This window comes from Homalodisca vitripennis, chromosome 3 (assembly GCF_021130785.1).
Source record: "Homalodisca vitripennis isolate AUS2020 chromosome 3, UT_GWSS_2.1, whole genome shotgun sequence".
Lineage (NCBI taxonomy): Eukaryota > Metazoa > Arthropoda > Insecta > Hemiptera > Cicadellidae > Homalodisca > Homalodisca vitripennis.
The window spans coordinates 27,188,900-27,208,363 of NC_060209.1; the positions used below are offsets into that span (position 1 = coordinate 27,188,900).

Sequence of the window (19,464 nt, forward strand, 5' to 3'; positions counted from 1 at the left end):
TATTAATTTATCTTCAAAGGCAATTATGTCAGTTTTCCACGGAGGAACGAGTTTCGGGTTCAGACGTTACACGTGTTAGTTTTTCTAGCTATAATTATAAACAGTGTCATCTTGAATATAACGAGTTATTTGAGTAGGTTAAAACAGATATTTTCAAACGAGTCTAATTTTATTGTTGCTTGTTGTGTTGTGCACTTGTGAGTTTCTGAACACGATCACTTTTGTAATCTTCACTGACTCAGCGTTTTCAACCCCTCGTGGATCACTTAGAGGGGGGGGGGGAGGTAGTATGAAAAATTCCGTTTCTGTCAGTCTGTCCGCACTATATATCGATAACATACTGGCCTATAGACTTGAACTTGTATATGAACTTTCATTTCTATATAGACAACATCAAGTTCGATGTTGATGCAGGTTGTTAAAAGCGTTAAGGAATATTATTACATTGTTCTTATAATGGCAATGGTAAAATTTTTCAGAAGAAATGGATTTGTAAACAAACTAAGTACAAACGTATAATACTACCACAAGCCCGGGTCTTCGCCCGCCATTTCTATGCAATATTCCGTGTATTTGTTTGAATAGCCCCCACGATTTCATTAACACTTGAGCTATTTTAGATCAATGTAGAGGAACTCCAAAGTCGAAATTCATAGTTTTCTTAGTGAAAGCACTTGTGATGTAATGGGGTAGGGTCCTATGGTATTTTTAAAGTGAAATTAAGCATATATCGTGCAACAGGTATCCAATTTACAGTGTTCATGATTAAGAGGACAGAAATTAAGCAAAAGTGTGAGTAATTCTTATTTTAGGTTTTGCACCTCTAGTTCAAATTAATTATATTTCCAACGCAAACTTTGAGTTTGCTCTTTTGCCTGGAGAAAAAGTATAAATAGACCTATATCTCTAATTTTGTAATGAGTTTGGATTCAAAACAATACAATTTTCTAAATTGCATGGTTATAGATATTCTTATTAAAAATTAAAAACTAAAATCAACATCAATAATAGGCTACTAACACACTTCATACTTACATTATGACATTTGCCATCCATATGTAGGGATAGATAATACAGATACAGTAAAGTTCTTGCTTCCCAGCCATACTATTCACTAAATCATACTATTTCCTCGGTTCAGTCTAGGAATTATATCAGTATTTATATATTTAATCAGTAACGTATACCTCATCAATGAGAAACGGATGCGACGTCACCTCGACGATTTTGTGTTATAAAGATAGCATTTAGTGTATTACGTTGTGATCTATAATAGATAAATTGGGTTTCCTTGTTGTCACGGTTTTTAAGTAAGAAGTGTTGTTACTTTTGTTATGCTTTCACTCTATAAATGTAAACAAATTGAAAATATTGGCTAAATAATTAAACATATCGTCGTGCTGTCATAATACAATGGTGGCGTAATCTTGGGTTCTTTAAAATTTGAAACTCACTTGGTACGATGATAGTTCTTACATATACCTTAAATAAATTAGTTAATCAGTCCCACCCAATAAAATGTAGTAACTAGCGGTTCTTTTCATCTATTACAAATGTTTATCTCGACTAGTGCAGCATAAGTAAAAACAGTTTGGGAAGTATACAGTACACAGAGTTAATAAAAGTAAATACGTTCACAAATATAAATTGTAACTAATTGCAACTCCGCTCTAACTTTTAAAACAACCGTTATGCTATAACTGTTTAAATCTCTAATGTTTAAAGATGATTTAGTTTCCACACATTGGGAAATAGTATAAATACTATAACATGCCAACCAACTTTTAAGAGACGTCAAAACCATCAGTGATTTACAATAATTAATCCGATCGGATTTACATTTCCAGCTACAGCCACATAAAAAATCTCTCTTCCGAGTACTGGAATATTTTAATTTACACCTTCATTTTGGAATCGTTCGGTTGTATTGCCTGTTAATACTGGGTGTGCGTAGTGAGACCTAGTACTTACACCAGCGTTCGCTCTTAATTGAGTCATATTTTATCTAGACTTTTACTATTTAAATGCAAGATATTCAACTTAAAATTATCTTATGAATTATTAGCTAAGAAATGTGAATATGAACATTACAATATTCACAATTTCGCATCACTTTTCTTTCCAATATTGAGTAATTTCTAAAATAAACACTAAATCAATACAATATAGCCAATCACATAACAAAATATAAAAAGAAGGAACATAAATGATACACTTACTTCCTGAAATTTTAGATAGTGTATTTTTACCACCTGTATTTTTGGCCTTGTGTATTTCCTTGTTGTGTTGTTTACAATGTGAAAAGTGGAGATAATAATAAAAGAAGAAGACTGTAGAAAAGATGCCAACATCACAGGATTATCTCAAGGTGACCCCTGAAATGTTCTCACCACATAAGCCCGCATAGTGAAGTACCCAGCTGGTCTATTGCTCCCGATATAGTCCTGAGGTATGTCCAAGGTATGCCAGTGCACCGCTAATTCTGCTCTCTGTTTAGAAATGCATTTCCCTCGCGTGCCAACAGCTACACCATATTGTGAAAAGTAAACTATGGACGTAAGCTATATTTCCGTAAACTAAGTCTTTGTGTATGTCAGTAAGCTTTCATTCTGTGGCTTTGTTGCACATTGTCCCTTCTAATTCATGCTTGCATTGTTTCTTCTAATACAATTTCTTGCACAAGAACGTTATTTTTGGAAAAACGTCAATTCGGATGTGTTGAATATTGAGACAGTGTTAAGAACCAGCTGTATTAACGGACATCTGGATTTTAACCCAATGTTAAGATCGATCCCAAATCAACGCATCCAAACGCTTTTTAGTTCTTTTTTTTACTTTCTTTTTATTTATTTTGTTGTTCAGAAAAAATTAAACTGTATTTTACTTGTTTATTTTAATATTAGAAAAGTATATACTGTAGATACAAGAGAAACTAATTAGATTTGAATCAATAAATGTCACACAACTCAACGACCAAAACTGGGAGTTAAAAGTTTTTGGGATTTATCATTGTTTTTACCGTCCCCTGCCCGTTTTGATTGGAAGAGGCTAGCCTCCCTTTCTTCCAAGGTGATACGATGAAAGTAGTGTCAGTTAACCCTCCTCGGTAAACGGACTGTAGGTCCACGCCATAAAACTGTCGGAAGCATTTCTTACCTACTTCTTAAGGGGTGGACAGTGGGTCCACGGTCCCGGCCTGGGACCCACTGTCCGACTCACGGGATTCTTTTGACGAGGGGTTGACAAGGGATCGTCGTACTCACACTGCAGCACTTGAATGGATGTTTCGAGATCTAAACTCTATATCTGCTCAATAGTTTTCAGTACACTACATAACACAGCTGCAGAAAGAATTAAACAAAATTATATACATAAAGTAAAGTCAGGTTAGTTACGCCATTTCTAACTTAGAATGGCTGTAACGGTTATAATGGTCTTTGCTTTATTGGATACGTTTTCGCTCCGACTAGGAGAACAACGATTAAAATATCGTAAGAATGCACAGAAAAATCAGGTAAAGAGAACAAGACATTTATATAATAGTATAAGAGCCTGTTAACTTCAGTCAATTGTTCTGTGTAAACATTGTTTCATAGTAGCACAATCATAATATATGAAATTAATTTGATCACTATTTTTAAAAGTAGTCTTGAAAAGTAGGACAGTTAGTCCACGGGTGTCGGCGTGGACTAACTGTCCTACCCTGCAGAAAAGTGACGTCAGCCACCCTCGTCAAACTAGGCGTGCACCTACAGTCCTACAATCAGTGGAAGTATCACTCACATTCTTCCACAGAATGAAGAATGAGCGCAGGTAGAAAAATTATTGCACGGCCAGGTCAGTTTTGAAAAGTAGGACAGTTAGTCCACGGGTGTCTGCGTGGACTAACTGTCCTACCCTGCAGAAAAGTGACGTCAGCCACCCTCGTCAAAACTAGGCGTGGACCTACAGTCCTACAATCAACCCTCCTCATAGTGGATGTATCATGGGATTTCCAGAGGAGACGGCTAAACCATACCCATCCTGAATATTCTGTCACTCTGGAAGCAATGCAAAGATCCTTTTAGGACTCAGTGAAATGAAAGGTTTCCCAGCTTCGAAAACAAAAAACTAAAAAGAAACTATATGTTCTTAAATAAAATAACCCTAAATTACAATTTGTACGTGGTTCAATGTTCAGCATGTTGAAACTGTTTTTTAAGGAATTAATAAATGTAATGTAATAATTAATTTTATTATAGGCCAAAAATAACTTTCACTTAACTTTTAGTCCTTCCCCATGAGGGTTCATTGATCACAACGGCCAATGCAGTGTACCTATCAATATTCAACTATAGAATATATCAATTACCAAGATGTAAAGTTTTGAATCTGAAAGATTCCTATCGTTGCTTATAAAGTGATACAAATTATATTTAGAAGAACGGTAATACGAGTAAGGGGGACCATAATAATACCGGTGTATTTAACGTCGTTTATTGACAATCTGCCTGTCTAAGTACAAACACAGTATTTTTGTCGAAAAGAATAGAAAATAGGTTACTTTATAGAAGGGATTTCGTTAGTACTCAAACTGGCAGATTAATTACATAGTAGGTCAGAGAAATTTCAATAAATTCTCTTTTCTTTTCTTACCATGGATGTAGTGAAAGGTTTTGTATTTGCAAGAAATTTCTAGTATTTCCTACGTTGACGAATCATTATTTCCGTTCATGTACAACAACGAAACCACTTTGTCTGTACGAGTAACAAACCCTATTTGAACGCCGAACATTCACAACGTAACTTGTTCGTCTGTACGAGTAACAACCCTATTTGAACGCCGAACATTCACAACGTAACTTGTTCGTCTGTACGAGTAACAACCCTATTTGAACGCCGAACATTCACAACGTAACTTGTTCTTCTGTACGAGTAACAACGCTAATTGATTGCTGAACATCCATTCTCAAGCCCAACTATTGTTGTTTCTTATAATTAGACGTGGTGAAAGTGGTTAAGAAGAACCGAATCAATGGCATTATTGGCCAAAGATGCAAAGAAATACATAAGTTTGCCAGTGCACTGCTAATTTTGGCAACGTTCGGATTTGCATTCCTCGACGTCTTGCCAAGTTGTGATATGTGGTGTTGATGATTTGCACATCCGTGCCCCTGTTGCTTGGCAAGTACACTCATACTTTGTATTCTGCACCTCTTAATTGCCTGCATCTTCAGCAGTTGCCCTATTTCTTATTTGTTCTATGCTGTCTTTCAATTCTATTTTGATCGAGTCAGGTATACTGTGCTATTTATAGACGTCTTTGAAGAGTCCCCTGAGATTCCGCCTTATGAAGTTCATTAGTTCGCTTAGCTCGATTTCCTGCTGACACTTGTCTACCGTCCAGCTTTCATCTGTGACTCCGCCGGTCCATTGGGTTCTGAAGAGGTTGTGGACGGAACTGTCAACGGAGTGTTAAGAGGTGTCGGTTTAGAAGTCCTGTTGATAAAAGAGGAAAAGTAGTCTACTAAGCACATTTAGTTTTGTCTTACTGGTTAGAGGTAAAATTACAACTCCTGGTCAATCCCAAATCCTCCTTTTGCAAGTCATTATCACCGTTGGAATTTTTTTAGATTAACAAGCAGCATTTAGGATATTTGCCGTTGTCATAATATGTTACACAGATAAATGAAGCGCGATGACCAAAAACCAGTACAGTTGTACCTCGAGAAACCGAACCTCTGGGAGAATCATAAAAATTGCATATAACGAGTAATTCGAGATATCGATGTTCGATTTATTGAAGGTATTATTTATCGGCAAACGATGTATAGAGATTTGCCGATATTGGCTTTAAGTATTTTATTAATTCATGTAACTAATAATCCAGATAACTAAATGAAACCAATTTTTACATGTAACTAATCTATACTGTGATTTAGAAAATATATTAAATAATGGGTTCGTTGCATACAAAAAATCGCAACGTAGAGTCTTTTTTACAAACCAATACAAAACTAAGATAATAATTGCACAGGTCCTACGGTCCATTCTCCACTAAAACATAAAGAAATATTTTCAAATCGAGACATTGTTTGCACTTCCAAAAGATTGTACACAAATAGCAACTCGTACTATATTTTGTGTATAAAAAATAAAAATTAACATCTGAAAAACAAATGCTGTAAAGCAAACATTTATGGAATCAGACCATAAATAACGAGTTTAATAATAGAATCTATTGTCTTTTTAATACTAAAAAGTACTTTTAGTAGTCAGACAGTACCGGTATCAGTATTAGAATCATCCTCAACGTGTTAAAATTGGTTTAGTAATTGTTTAAAGTTTGATTAAGAAGATTGAAAACTGTATTAGACATAAGAAAGATAAACGTTTCAACAGAAAATTATACGGGAGTAATTACTGAACAATCTAAAACAAAAAAAAAGTTTAAAATACACTAACAAAGTATACAATTCACTACTGTTTTTCTCTAATAAAGAAGACCGGATACTTTTCATTATCTTCATTAAAACACAAAATTCACTATTCCTTATGTAAAGGGAACATTGCAAACTAAATTTGAACTGAACATCCGCATAGTTTTAAATTCATTAATAATTTTACATCGCTTGCCTTGAATCTAAGAAATATAGTTTGTTGATTTACCCCGACTTGTACAAGCAGTGCGGAAATACTTGACAAACACTTTAACTTACTTTTGAACTTGTTTGCACCAAGTTGAACAAGAATCTAATTTGACTAGTCTAAACAGCATGCAGTGTAGCTGCGTACGTACAAGGCGCACCACAGTGACAAACAGTCGCGTGCAGTGGCCAAGACTGCTGTGTGATTTATGGACCAACTTTATTCAGTACAAACTATACCAGGCTATTACAGTTATCTCTCTAATGGGCGCAGCTTTGTAATGAGATGCTTTAGAACTAATGTGTTTTCATTATTATATATCTCGTTTAATCTCTCATATCTTCCCACTAAGCTTTTTGTAGTGTCGGTCTGAACTACTTCCCAAAATGTTTTAAACCGTGCTCTCTCTGTGGGTTTACTGTTATTGACGAAACCCCTCTAGGATATTATCGGATTAATGGACAAGTTTATTAGAATACGTCATTTCTAAAATTATTTATCGCCAAGGATGAAGTTAAATTTCTCTGGCATGATTCACTTTTAGTGCATTGCCATGTCCCCCCAGGAGGGTTTACTTCTAGCTTGTTTATACCGAAGTGTCACTTAAATCTAGGAAACCTTATAGATATCCAAAAGCGGCACATCACTAACCACAAATGTCGAGATTCTGGAGTTACAAGAGCAGTTCGATAGGTCTAGTCTACTACGGGAGATGACTGTTGGAGTTGGTGGGGTTTGTTCCCTAACCTCAGAGATTCTTGCTAGCCTCAACAAGGGTGTGCCACCCTCTGCCTGCTTTTACTGGAGGTCGGTTCTGAGCTGGCCTCCCCATCTTCCGGGGAAACATGACTTTGAGATTAGTGACAACGTTAATAATGTCCAGGAGCGGCATCAGTAACAGAAAATGTAGAGATTCTGGGGTGCAAAGGTAGTTCGATAGATCTCGTTCACTGCGATAGATGACTGTTAGAGTTGGTGGGCGTTTGTTCCCTATGAGTCAAAGGTTCTTACCAGCCTATACATAAGAGTGTGCCACTCCCTGCCTGCTTTGACTGGTGAAGCTGGTTCAGAGCTGGCTTACCCTTCATCCTAAGGGACATGACTGAAATTAATACCCAACGTTTCTCCTCGTGGATCTCGACAGGAGGCGGCCTCTTCCCACAACCTTACCCATCCAGAACATCCTGTCATTCCGGAAGCAGCGCAAAGTTCCTTTTAGGGCCAGGTGCAATTTCAAAGCTTCTTGTCCGAAGAGAACAACCTTACCATGTGGCAAGCTACATATACCACACATGAGAATGGAAGAGACCAAATATAGAGATGACTTTTGGCCGACCAGACAGTGTTGCCAAACAAAACGTCCGGCCGGTGTATCGAAAATCGTCCAGTGTTCCAAGACAAACAAACAAAATGTACCGATGATCAAGTTCCTAATTGATACCATGCTTTGTCTGGACATAACCTTGCCCACTCAATCTATTGTTGGAGCTCCAACATCCGTACACACCGACTCCATGCCCAGATGAATGGCGGTTGTAGACCGTTCATGATCCAATAACCTTCTAAACTAGAATGAAGAGATTGAATCATCCATACGTTTAACACTCATGCGGTCTTTAAAAGTATGTCTCTTTCTTCTCTGGTGTATTACTATGGTGCAAATACAACTAAAACATAAAATATTTATGGTACTCCAAAACATTTAAAATTAATTTGGCTAGTGTTCCACAAATTCGCCTAATTTTGCAACACCCCCAAGTTAAGCTAGTTGTTCACTCTTTAATAAAATCTCGAAAGAAAAAAGAAACATATATACAAAAATAACGTTTTTGAGTATATAATATAAGAAAAAAGTATAAGTATAGTATAAATTATTTAAAATTTCCAAAACCTGTATAACATCTAATTAATTGATAGTATACTAAATTTAACTTTTCTTAATGTGTAATTTATAGGTCAATTTTCAATATTGGAGATAGGTATCAAACATCATCTGAACAGTGATAACCATACCATTTTTAATTATTAGAAACATAATTTTTCATAATACGAGTACTCGCTTCATACGAACCATATAAGAGCAAAGTTTATATTTTGTTGTTGTGTAAGTGGTTTTTGTGTGATAAATTTTGCTTTTAAGGACTTTTAATTGCATACATTCACAGAATTCTTTTTATATTACATAAATAAGCATACTAAATATTCGTATATTTCTACAGATATTTTACTATTTTATTTGCGCCCGCGTGTTTTGTATCTCAAAAGCAACTTTTATTTTTTATTTTGTAAAAGTTTTTGAAATTAAATTTTGTATCTTTTTTATTTTTAATGAAATGGAGGCTTTTGCAGTCGTCCAGATCACCCCTATTTATTGAATGGACAGTGTGGGGCATTGGACACTGTATTACAGCAACTTGCCAATCAGCAAAGCGCAGAATTCTCATGGTTTAGACCGTGGTAGAATCATTTAGAATTTTAATTACTAAAGGTTATTGATTCTTGAGATACGCTAAGAAACTAACCAGTGTCATGGCTAAACCTCGTTCACTTATTACTTTCATTACAATCGTCCTTTACTTGGACTATTCTTAAAATTAAAACTTGGTTTCATCAATGGTACGAGTTAGTAATTAGTAATATGACGTCAAGAACTAATATGATTTGAGTTCTTTCAGAGTATCCATAAGAACCCTTTGAGATATGATCGTTAGTACAAACGCCATCTGATTCTCTCCACATTAAACCGCAGATGGAATCACCAGTTGGTTATTTGTAACCTTAAGAAAGGATAATTTCAATAAGTACATAGTTGATAATTATCTGAAGATGGATGGTTTAACTGCGACGATAATAAGCCATTGAACGGAACTAGAGGCCACACCAATATTATTAATATTGATCATAGCTGCAGTTGATCATTTTTAACCTTAGGAAAGGATAGTTGCAACAAATGCATAGCTGAATACAGCAAAACGGACTGTTGTCTTCTATAAACACATTTTTTGTTCAGCCAAATCATCAGAGGTTGAGTGGAGGCCTTAGACGTAAACATGAAATAATTTAATACAAGAATGATTGAATTTCTAAAGAAGCTTAGTGCATCCAAAATGCCTGGAGTAATTTTTCTCGACCACATTGTAGGCACAGTTTACTTGTATGAAAAGATAAAAAACGTACAGCTCGAGTTAATTTACCCATGAGTTAGAAGACATTTTTCTAAAAGTCCTCAAATCAATATTTTCTACCACGTGTACCACCAAGGGTGTTTTCTGGATGGCAAGGCGTACACAATGATAAACTTGGCCTAACAGTAGCACAAGAACTATTCTACGTCGTTGAAATGCCCAATGTGACCGAAAGGCTGGCGTTGGATCTCCTTCAAATAGATGTCACGTGGTACTCCTTGCTACTGACAAAATGACTCAGAATCAGCCGTAAACACCTTCGCCCAAAATAATACGAGTAAACAAACAGAAAAGGAGTGAGTCAACTGACCTTCCACTTCCACTTGAAACAGAACCCGCTGCCTACGTCTCCCGCGATAGTCCTTGGGACCACATTGTTAATGCTCAGAGTGCCAATGCTTATCACTGGAACTACCATAGATATTGCAGTTGTCCTCTATAACATACATAACATTCATGTTTGTTCGGTTAAGTGTGGATCGATCTCAGGCTGTAGATCACTAAGCACGACGTCCAGTGTGACTGCCTCGCCTCAACGCTGCCCGGCCCGGCCTGACCGGCGCCTGTCAGGCCGGGCCTGGCCGCGTTGAAGCGAAGGCAGTCACAGTGACAACTCACCCCTTGGACCGACCTAAGACTGTCATGCAGCCTCAACGCGGCCCCGCCTGACCGGCGCCGGCCACTCACCCCTTGGGCCGACCTAGGACTGTCATGGCGGGATGAGGTGATCACCAGTAAACACCGTTCTATTTTATTCCATACAATTTGGGATGGCAGTTTGAGCGGTAGGAACTGACGTTTGGGAATGGGTGGATCCTCCAGCATTCAACTACTTGGACCATTCTCATCCAACCGTGCAGTTCTGTTTTCAGTGTTTACATTCAATTATATACTGTGTAGTAGTGGTATTTTCTCCACTTTCTCTAATTTACTTCTAAATATCTCAGTATAAATCATTGCACTTATTTTTAAAAAAACATCTCAATTTTTCAGGGGATCGTTTATAAGGTTTTGTTCTTTACTGCATCCCTATTTACTTATAAAATTTAATTTCTTTTGGGTTAGAACTGGGTTCATACTTATTTCTAAGTATTATGGCGAGTATCAAAAATCTCTAGATGTTCAGATATTTGTCAACGTTTATGCATTGCAAAAGTTTCGCATTGGTAACTACAGCAGAAGGAGAGATTAACGACCCACTGGAATTTGCTGAAAAATTCAACAACTACTTCTGCAGCATCGCTGAAGAAACTCTGAGGACAGCTGGTTACACGACACCACAGACCTTACCAACGCCAAGCCTGGAGCCAGTACAACAGACTCTGACACTTACCCCCACTACTCCTCTAGAAGTCAAAGAAAAATAATCGGGAGCTTAAAAGAACAGGGGCTCATGTGGGCTGGATGACATATCATCAACACTGACCAAGTACTGTGGTGATATCTTGCCCCTCTATTAGCAGAAGTGATAAACAAATCTTTGCATTTGGTATTTTCCCCGCTGCAATGAAAATTGCTAAGGTATACCCAAAAACTAAAAAAAAGGATCCTCAACCGAAATGAGTAATTACCGTCCCATTTCTAACCTCCCAACTTTTTCAAAAATTGTTGAGAAAATCGTTTTAAGGAGACTCCTGGACCATTTAAATAAATTCAACCTTCTCCCTGAAAATCAGCATGGCTTTCTGAAGGGGAGATCAACCACCACCGCCCTAATTGCTCTTTCTGGATATATCATAGACCAAATTGATAAACAACAAGTACACCACAGCTATACTTCTTGACTACAGTAAGGCCTTTGATTGCCTGGGACATCAAATTATTCTGAACAAACTCAAGAACCTAGGAATAGAGGGTATCACGCTTTGCTGGTTTAAGAGATATCTTGAAGGACGATCCCAACTGGTTGAGGTAAAGCACACATCAAGACACGTAACCCAGACTGTCAGGTCAAAAGTGTCTCCCTACTACAAGGGGAGTCCCACAAGGCTCAGTGTTAGGTCCGGTAACTGTTCATCCTTTTAACATACGACTTCACCAACTGCATCAATGACTACAGTACTGCAGTCATGTACGCCGACGATACTACCTTACTTTGCAAAGGTTAACACAGCTGAAGAACTTATTGTAAATGCGTTACATATCCTTAAATATGACATATGACTACTGTGCATCAAATGACCTAGCAGCAAACCCACAAAAGACAAAGCAGATAAATTTTGGGAGGAGGAGAGGAGGGCAAATCCCAGTTCTACCTGATGTCTCCCTCGAAGAAGAAAGCAAACTATTGGGCCTCACACTAGATGCAAAACCTGACCTGGGGACCACACATAAATGAGCTGTGCAAAAAACTGAACTCTGCTGTCTATGTGGTGAGAAGACTAAAAACAGATAAGCTCCACAGATGTAGCTAAGGTAGCATACCACTCACTTCTGGAGACTCACCTTAGGTATGGGATTGCAATATGGGGGGCCACCTCTGTTGCAAATCTAAACAGAGTGCTCATTATTCAGAAAACAGCAATAAGATCGCTAGCTGAACTAGATTGGCAAGCAAGCTGCAGAGAAGCTTTTCAAGCAGCTAAAAATTAAAACCGTCATTGCTATCTACATCCAAGAAGTGATACTTCTGGTTGATAAAATGGTCTTCCCAGAGAGAACTAAAACCCATAGCCATAACACCAGAAGCACATCAAGAATCCCTATTCCACGACACAGAACAATGCTTTTTGAAAAGAAACCAACCTACATCGGGACAAAACTGTACAATCTTCTGCCGGATGACATCAGAGCACTAACGGGAGCGAGCTGCCCTGGGACACAGACTGGACACCTGGCTAACGGATCAACCCTTGTACTCTATTCAAGAATTCTACACTCTTGTCGGAGCATAGCCTGACACCATTGTATTGCATTGTATTATAAACATTCTATGTAATTGACGCCATTACTTTTTCTTGACGAAAATGTAAATAAAGATTTATTGATTGATTGATTGTAAGAAACGGGTTCAAATAGTCATATTTGTTTCTAAATATTATGGCGAGTATCTAAAATCTATAGATGCTCATATATTCATCAAAGTAACTGTTTATGCGTTATTCCTACTTAAACACTTAATATTGTGTATATAAAAGAGCCGAGCTGGTCTGTGAAGGGCCCTGTCTACGCAATACCCTATGGCTAGTTGGGAAAGGCCGTGGTCGTAGTAAGCCTATACGCCATTTTTTTTTTTTTTTTTTTTTTTTTTTTTTTTTTTTGTGATTTTAAGAGTTCCTGTAAATGCTTTTGTGGAGGGATGATTTTGTCACAAATCATCCATTATAAACCATTTCAAGTTAAAATATTGAATCGTGAATTTTGATCAAGAAAAAAGTATTTTAGAAATTACAAAAAAAGTGTTTTTTGAATTTTCCTTTCCAAATTATTAATCTGCGTTGAAAGATTATAAAAGGAGAGTCGCATTTAAGATTTTCAGTATATGTTTTCGAGTAAATATAATGACTTCTTAAACTGGAAAAAGAAATTGTGGACTGTTTGGTTGAAGGTTTTGTAGGGATTGGTTGAAATTAGAAACAAGGGCAACTGTTGTTAGAAGCGGTGGAACATTAACTGCACTAGACTCCATTACATCTGTTACACATAATGCGGACCGTAACACTTATTATAGTGCTGCTGGTTCAACCTAGAACCGTTGTTTTCATTTACCCGGTTGGCAAGAAAATTGTTGATTAATGTCATGTTGCCTTTTCATTAGTGAGCAACCTGTGTTGAGTTGGATGAGATGACGAGTAAACGAATGCACTGGAAATGGTCTTCTTAGAAATTTGCAGTTTTTGTTGTTGTTGTGCAATGATTCACGGTTTAAAACATTTATAGTGGCCTTACATAAAATTGGAATCGTTTCGGCGGTTGATCATTTCAAGAACGTTCTTCCAACCAAATGACTTATTCGGATCCAGAAAAAACTTTAAACCTTCCACAGGTTACAAAAAATAAATTATAATGATTAATCTACTTAATGAAAAAGATTTCCCAAAAAATGTTATTGGTTAAAGACACTTCTAAACTTTGTCCTGGTGTTCAAGAATATTCCTACAGAAGAAAGCCATCTATAAATAAAACATGCGATCAAGGATTTGACACTTGTGGAACCAGAAGGCTGGTACAATGGTGATACCTATGATATCTACAATGGTTGAATGTCAATCTACTGAAGAAATTGAAGCTCCCTTAAATGTATCCCTCTATGTGTATCATCTGTTTAGAGTTATACGATTTATGGTTTCATCGTTAATAACAATAATAAGTAAAAACAAACAAAAAGCAAAGAAGTGCCGCTAGCACTCTTTATGTAAATATCAAACAAACTCTAAATGCCAATAGTTAAACAAAACTAAATCGACTACACTAGTTTTTTGTGTATTTAGGACAACCGGCGATTCTAGCGAATCAAATTTGTTTATATTCGAAAGTAAATATCAAACAAACACTTAAATTAACTTAAACACAACTAATTCAACTATTGCTATGGGTTTCATAGTTTTTTTTTGAAATGAGTGGACTACACATGGCTGAACTTTTCAGCTTTTGAGTTTCAGCAAGTTGAGAATGCATTGGCGAATACTGGTTTAAAAGTAGATTTTATAAAACTAGGTTTAAAAAAAGTAACCCAAGATCCACATCATCAACCCGAGTCTATAACCATAACCATAACCCAGGCCACGAGCAACTAGGAAACAGGATTTTGCCGGACATTTGCCATCGTTCAATGAAACACAAAAATCAGCAAATCCGAAACTAAACTATGGAAAATATCCGGAAAAATCCTGTTTCCTTCACAATCCTTCCATAAAAAATAAACTTCAAACAAAGGAGCAACTAGGAATTACCCATTTCTATTATTATACCCTCTGTGAAATGCTTAGAACTTATTTGAGTAATCCATAAATTTGTAGCGTTTACGTAATGAAAAGCTCCGTGTAGCGGTGTAAAAACATCATATTTCTCAAACTGCGAAGATAATCCTCGCACTCGCTGAATTTACTGTGAACGAGGAGTGCACCTGTAATTATTGTCAAGAGACCATGTCTCGGTTAATTTACTACGGATGAATATAACACTACCCTCCCCGTAACTCACCTGTTATAAATGTGGCAAACCCGCGCCACTCTCCGTTACCTGTCCAAGTGATTTACAGCATGATGAGTTACAAATTTGTTCCTTTCGGTGTTCTTGCCAAAATACCTGTTCAGAAACATCTGCTGCATGCCTGCATATTCGCAGCGGCTTGTATTAGCAAATTATCGCCATTTTTCTATGCAGGTTTGAAGTGACTGTAGCTATGGATGTATGTTTTGCACAGTTTAAAAACTTTCGTATCGCGTCACAAAACGTCACGTCACGCATGTTTGCTCTGTAGCTGCTAGAGTCGAGACTATCGCGGCCATTTTGAGGTCTGCATTTCTCCGTTCAGTGACTATCCAGACGTGTTATTCTTCGGATAACCTCAAATATTCTAAATCGCTTACTAATCAAAAATTGTTGGTGGTGTGTGTGAATAACTATTGTTAATGATTTAGGTAATCTAGTAATTGTATACCATAAAGCTTCTTCACATAGCATGTATATTTGGTTGAAAGGATAACAGGATCACAGATATTTATTTGCCATCGACATATGTTAACCACTGAAAGAATAACAGTATCTCAGACATTTACCATCGTCATATGAAACCACCGAAAGGATAACAGGAACTCAGACAATTGCCATCGTCTTATGTTAACCACTGAAAGGATAACAGGATTTCAGACATTTTCTATCGTCATATGTTAACTACTGAAAGGATAACAGGATCTCAGACATTTGCCATCGTTATATGCTAACCAAAACTGGAATATTACGTTACGAGAACTTGCATAGTTGCTCTTTTTCAGGTTTCAAAAACCCCAAAGCTTGACTATTCCCATAATCCCTACATCTTACACCTCAGGTTGAGCATGCATCTACTAAATTAACAAGGTAACAGAACATGGCGATGAACTCTTATAAACTAGTCATACTTCTTAGTAGAACCTTTATATACCAGAACATTAAACTTATTCCTCATAACCAGCTCCAAAGACTAAATTAGCGTAACCAAATAGCCATTGCACCTTAAATAAGTACCACAGCAGGTAAACGAAAATTAAATAACCCAAAATTTACTAAAGAGAGGTGCTGATAAAAAAGTAATGCCAGAACAAATACATTGCTTGTACCTGCACTACTTCCTCTTAGCAATACCTAAGTATCTCTAAAATTTCTAGTTTGTATATTTGAATGTTTCAAATTTGATTTAGTATAAGTTCTAACAAGAGTTATAGCAGTTTGGGAGCGAGGATGGCGAGCTATATAATCCGGAATTTGGGTCTGAGTTAGATATAGACCAAGGTCTTGTACTGTATCGACTCTCCCTCTTATTCTGTTTTAAAAAAAGTCCTCGCATAGGCCAGTGGCCCATGAGGACGGCAGAATAAGGCTTAAAAGGGGATCAGCCTGTCCTTTAAAAAAGTTTTGAAATTAAGATTCCAAATCGCTTTACATTATTTTCTACGTTATAATGTTCAAAACAATTGTCAAGAAAAACTTCATACTGTTCTGTACGAAAGTAACGATGAGGATAACAACAAAGAACTGCTTTATTATTCCAATTTGTGTGTCTATGTAGAGTTTTTTTTAATCGTATTTACAGTTAGTGAGAGAATGCGTACGATTTGCATGCTAAGTCTACTGTAAAATGTACACTATGAAGCATTCCATTAAGGTTGAAAAGTCTGTGGAATGGATCCAGCAGTCGAGAGTAATTTATAACTCCAGCGCTTTCCCCATTAGATAGATTACTAAGTATATTGTTGTCCCAGCTGTTTGTTCCCGGTAGGCCCGTCCGGCCTCCGCCAAGAATGAAGGAGGTCGCTCGCAAATAGATGGAATCAGAAATGAATGGCCTAGACGTGAACTGGCCGGATTCCATTCCTCAAAGCTTATTTCCCACGATTTATTTGCCACTTTTTAGCGCTTGGAAGTGTGGAAGTCGTTAAGATGAATTACACCGCCCCTGGCTTTGCACTATTTCACCCAGAATTATAATTCTAGCCGGGTTGAACAATAACATTGCAAAATTGGTGAAGAAATATTGCTCCGGTGTTTTTGTAGGTGCTAAAATTGTTCCTTTTACACGACTTTTCAACTGGTGTTCTGTAATGGGAATTTCAACTGACAACAGACCTACCAGATTTCAGCTTAAAAAGAAAAGCCAATTTGAACATCGTAATTAACAATAACTGCACTTGTATTTTATGGTATTTTTAATAATACAAAATCTTAAATTTCGTTAAAAAAAGACACAACATTTGTGTAGATTTTAACCAACAAACTTCTAGAACCACTAGCACTTGTGTTTTTTCCTTTATAGGTTTTTCGGTAAATCAAATTATTAAGAGTAGTCTATTGCCAACATGAATCAACAAAGTTTCAAAATATAGTATTTACAACTGAGTAACCAGCATTCTTCAATATCACTGTAACATTTATTTGTTGTTACTATTGTTTGTATCATGTGCTTTGCTACAAGTGTGTACCGCAAAATATTCTTTAATTGCGTAATTACGCATTGAAATAGTGGCACTTGAATTAAATATAGGACGAATCTTTTTGAATTGCGTTTGTATTGTATTGACTATTGAACGTGAAAATGAAAATGATTCAATTAAGAGTTACGTGTATAAGTGTACGTGTGTAAGAGTGTAACTTTCTATGACCAATAATACAAGGTTAGTTTCACTATCAAAAGCTATTTTTACATTGTGTTCAGGTGGTAACCCAACAGGTATAGACGTAGAAACAAGAGAGTGTTGACAAAGGTAGGAGAACAATCAGTTATTTTTAAGAGCCATTGACAGGACAGGGTGGTCACCATGCCAACGACCAGCTGTCAAGGTACAAGGCTTGCCAACCGTACAGTACATCTCCCGGTATTTATACGCGTGACATAACCTTTGTTTGATCCGCGAGGGCGGTTACGGAAGTCACCTGTCTTTTGCGCAACTGCTTATGTAACATACGGGTACGCGTAAAAACAAATACCTCGTGCCTACTCACTTACAAAGTAGTTATATTTTTCTTGTGTGCTCTATGAAAGTAATATATTAGATACTTCCATTTTACATTTGACTCGCACATAAACCAAATATTTGTCCACTTTTTTTCGTACACTCACCCCGCTCTAATGTCGTGTTCGAAGTTACAATTGAGGCAAATTAGATGGCCACCTTGGATAGCAAGTACTGAAAATAATCAAAAAGTTACAGTGGACAAACTCAGAATGATTGAAGAATTCAATACGTCTTCCTCCTGTCAAAAACTAACAAGCGAATTCATACAAAAATAGCAGGTAGTACCACAATCGACAAAAATGTTATAAACGTAATTATATTATAATATATATATGCAGTTTTTAAATATATATATATATATATATATATATATATATATATATATATATATATATATATTCTTCGAATGCCAATCGGCTTCAATACTCTTCGAAGTACTTTAAAGTGTACACAAAAACAGAAACAAAAATTCAGTGCTCATGTTTAATTTTCGAGTTGACACAACCCTTCATCAGAACACACTGAATTAAAACATATAAACAGAACTCAAACCAAAAACAAAAGACATAACCAAAATAAAATTTTAACAAATGAATACCATAAACAACAAGATCCCAATCAGCTGTGTGTAGAATATTTGTAAATGTTTACATAGAACTAAAAATCTTTTTGTTATAAAAAGGAAAAGAGAATCATCTTAGGTTCAACCCATCTGGTTGCCTTGATTTTAAAATGAATTGATGTGCGATTTCAACATTTTTTTAATTTATCAGATTGGTATTTTGATTGGGGTTTGGCTCTAAATGGTAAATTCCTTTTAGGCTGAAGTATATATATACTTGACCTACCAGACCAACCAGATATTTACTTAAATTTTAAAAACACTGACAGTGCCTAAATTGGTAAAAAATGGCAAGGTATTCCATGACCTCAATATGGTATTTTTTGATGGTAGGGGCACCTGGATGTTCCAGCTGTGAAGAACTGATACATTTACAAAATACTATACATTTATGAATCGATACATTCATTGAAATAACTCGGTTTATTAAATTTATAGTAACACGTAAAGTCTCGAGTTCTAACTCTTTCCCTAAACATTCAAGTTTGTCATTAATTTTCATATTTACTTAAAACTTCAAATCAGAATATATTTCAACAAGAAATATATTTGAAAGTACTTTCCAGATGTTAGTACAGAGTGATGGCCATTTCAGTTTACAATAGATCCATTTAAAATCGATGTTTACTTTTTGATCACATTCAGAAATAGGCAGTCGACGTAAAATTTGATCTCCAGAGTTAGCGGAATTTCTAAATATGGGCGTTGACGATTTTTGGTTGCATTGTCTTCTTCTTTACCCGCAAGTTACTTTGGTAGCTGCAAAGTCGTCAAAGTAATTTTCCAAAAAAATACATCTGTGAGTCTGGATGTTCATTGACTTCTCTAAAGTTAAAATACCGATCGAAACGGGACGTAGAAAGTGACCAGCGATGTG

The 19,464-nt window shown here is 36.4% G+C and overlaps 1 protein-coding gene across 2 annotated transcripts in view; it reads left to right on the forward strand.

Annotated features, from left to right (window-relative positions):
* The window catches only part of LOC124356707 (calcium uptake protein 1 homolog, mitochondrial-like), a 134,045-nt gene that overhangs the window by 29,126 nt on the left and 85,455 nt on the right, over positions 1–19,464 (forward strand). Inside the window, exon 1 of one of the 2 annotated variants that reach the window (XM_046807871.1) lies at positions 10,386–10,536. The exons of the other annotated variant lie outside the window; for it this stretch is intronic. The gene's annotated coding sequence lies outside the window, so the exon portion shown is untranslated. Of the gene's footprint in view, positions 1–10,385; positions 10,537–19,464 lie in introns of those variants that run through there. 2 annotated transcript variants of the gene reach the window in all.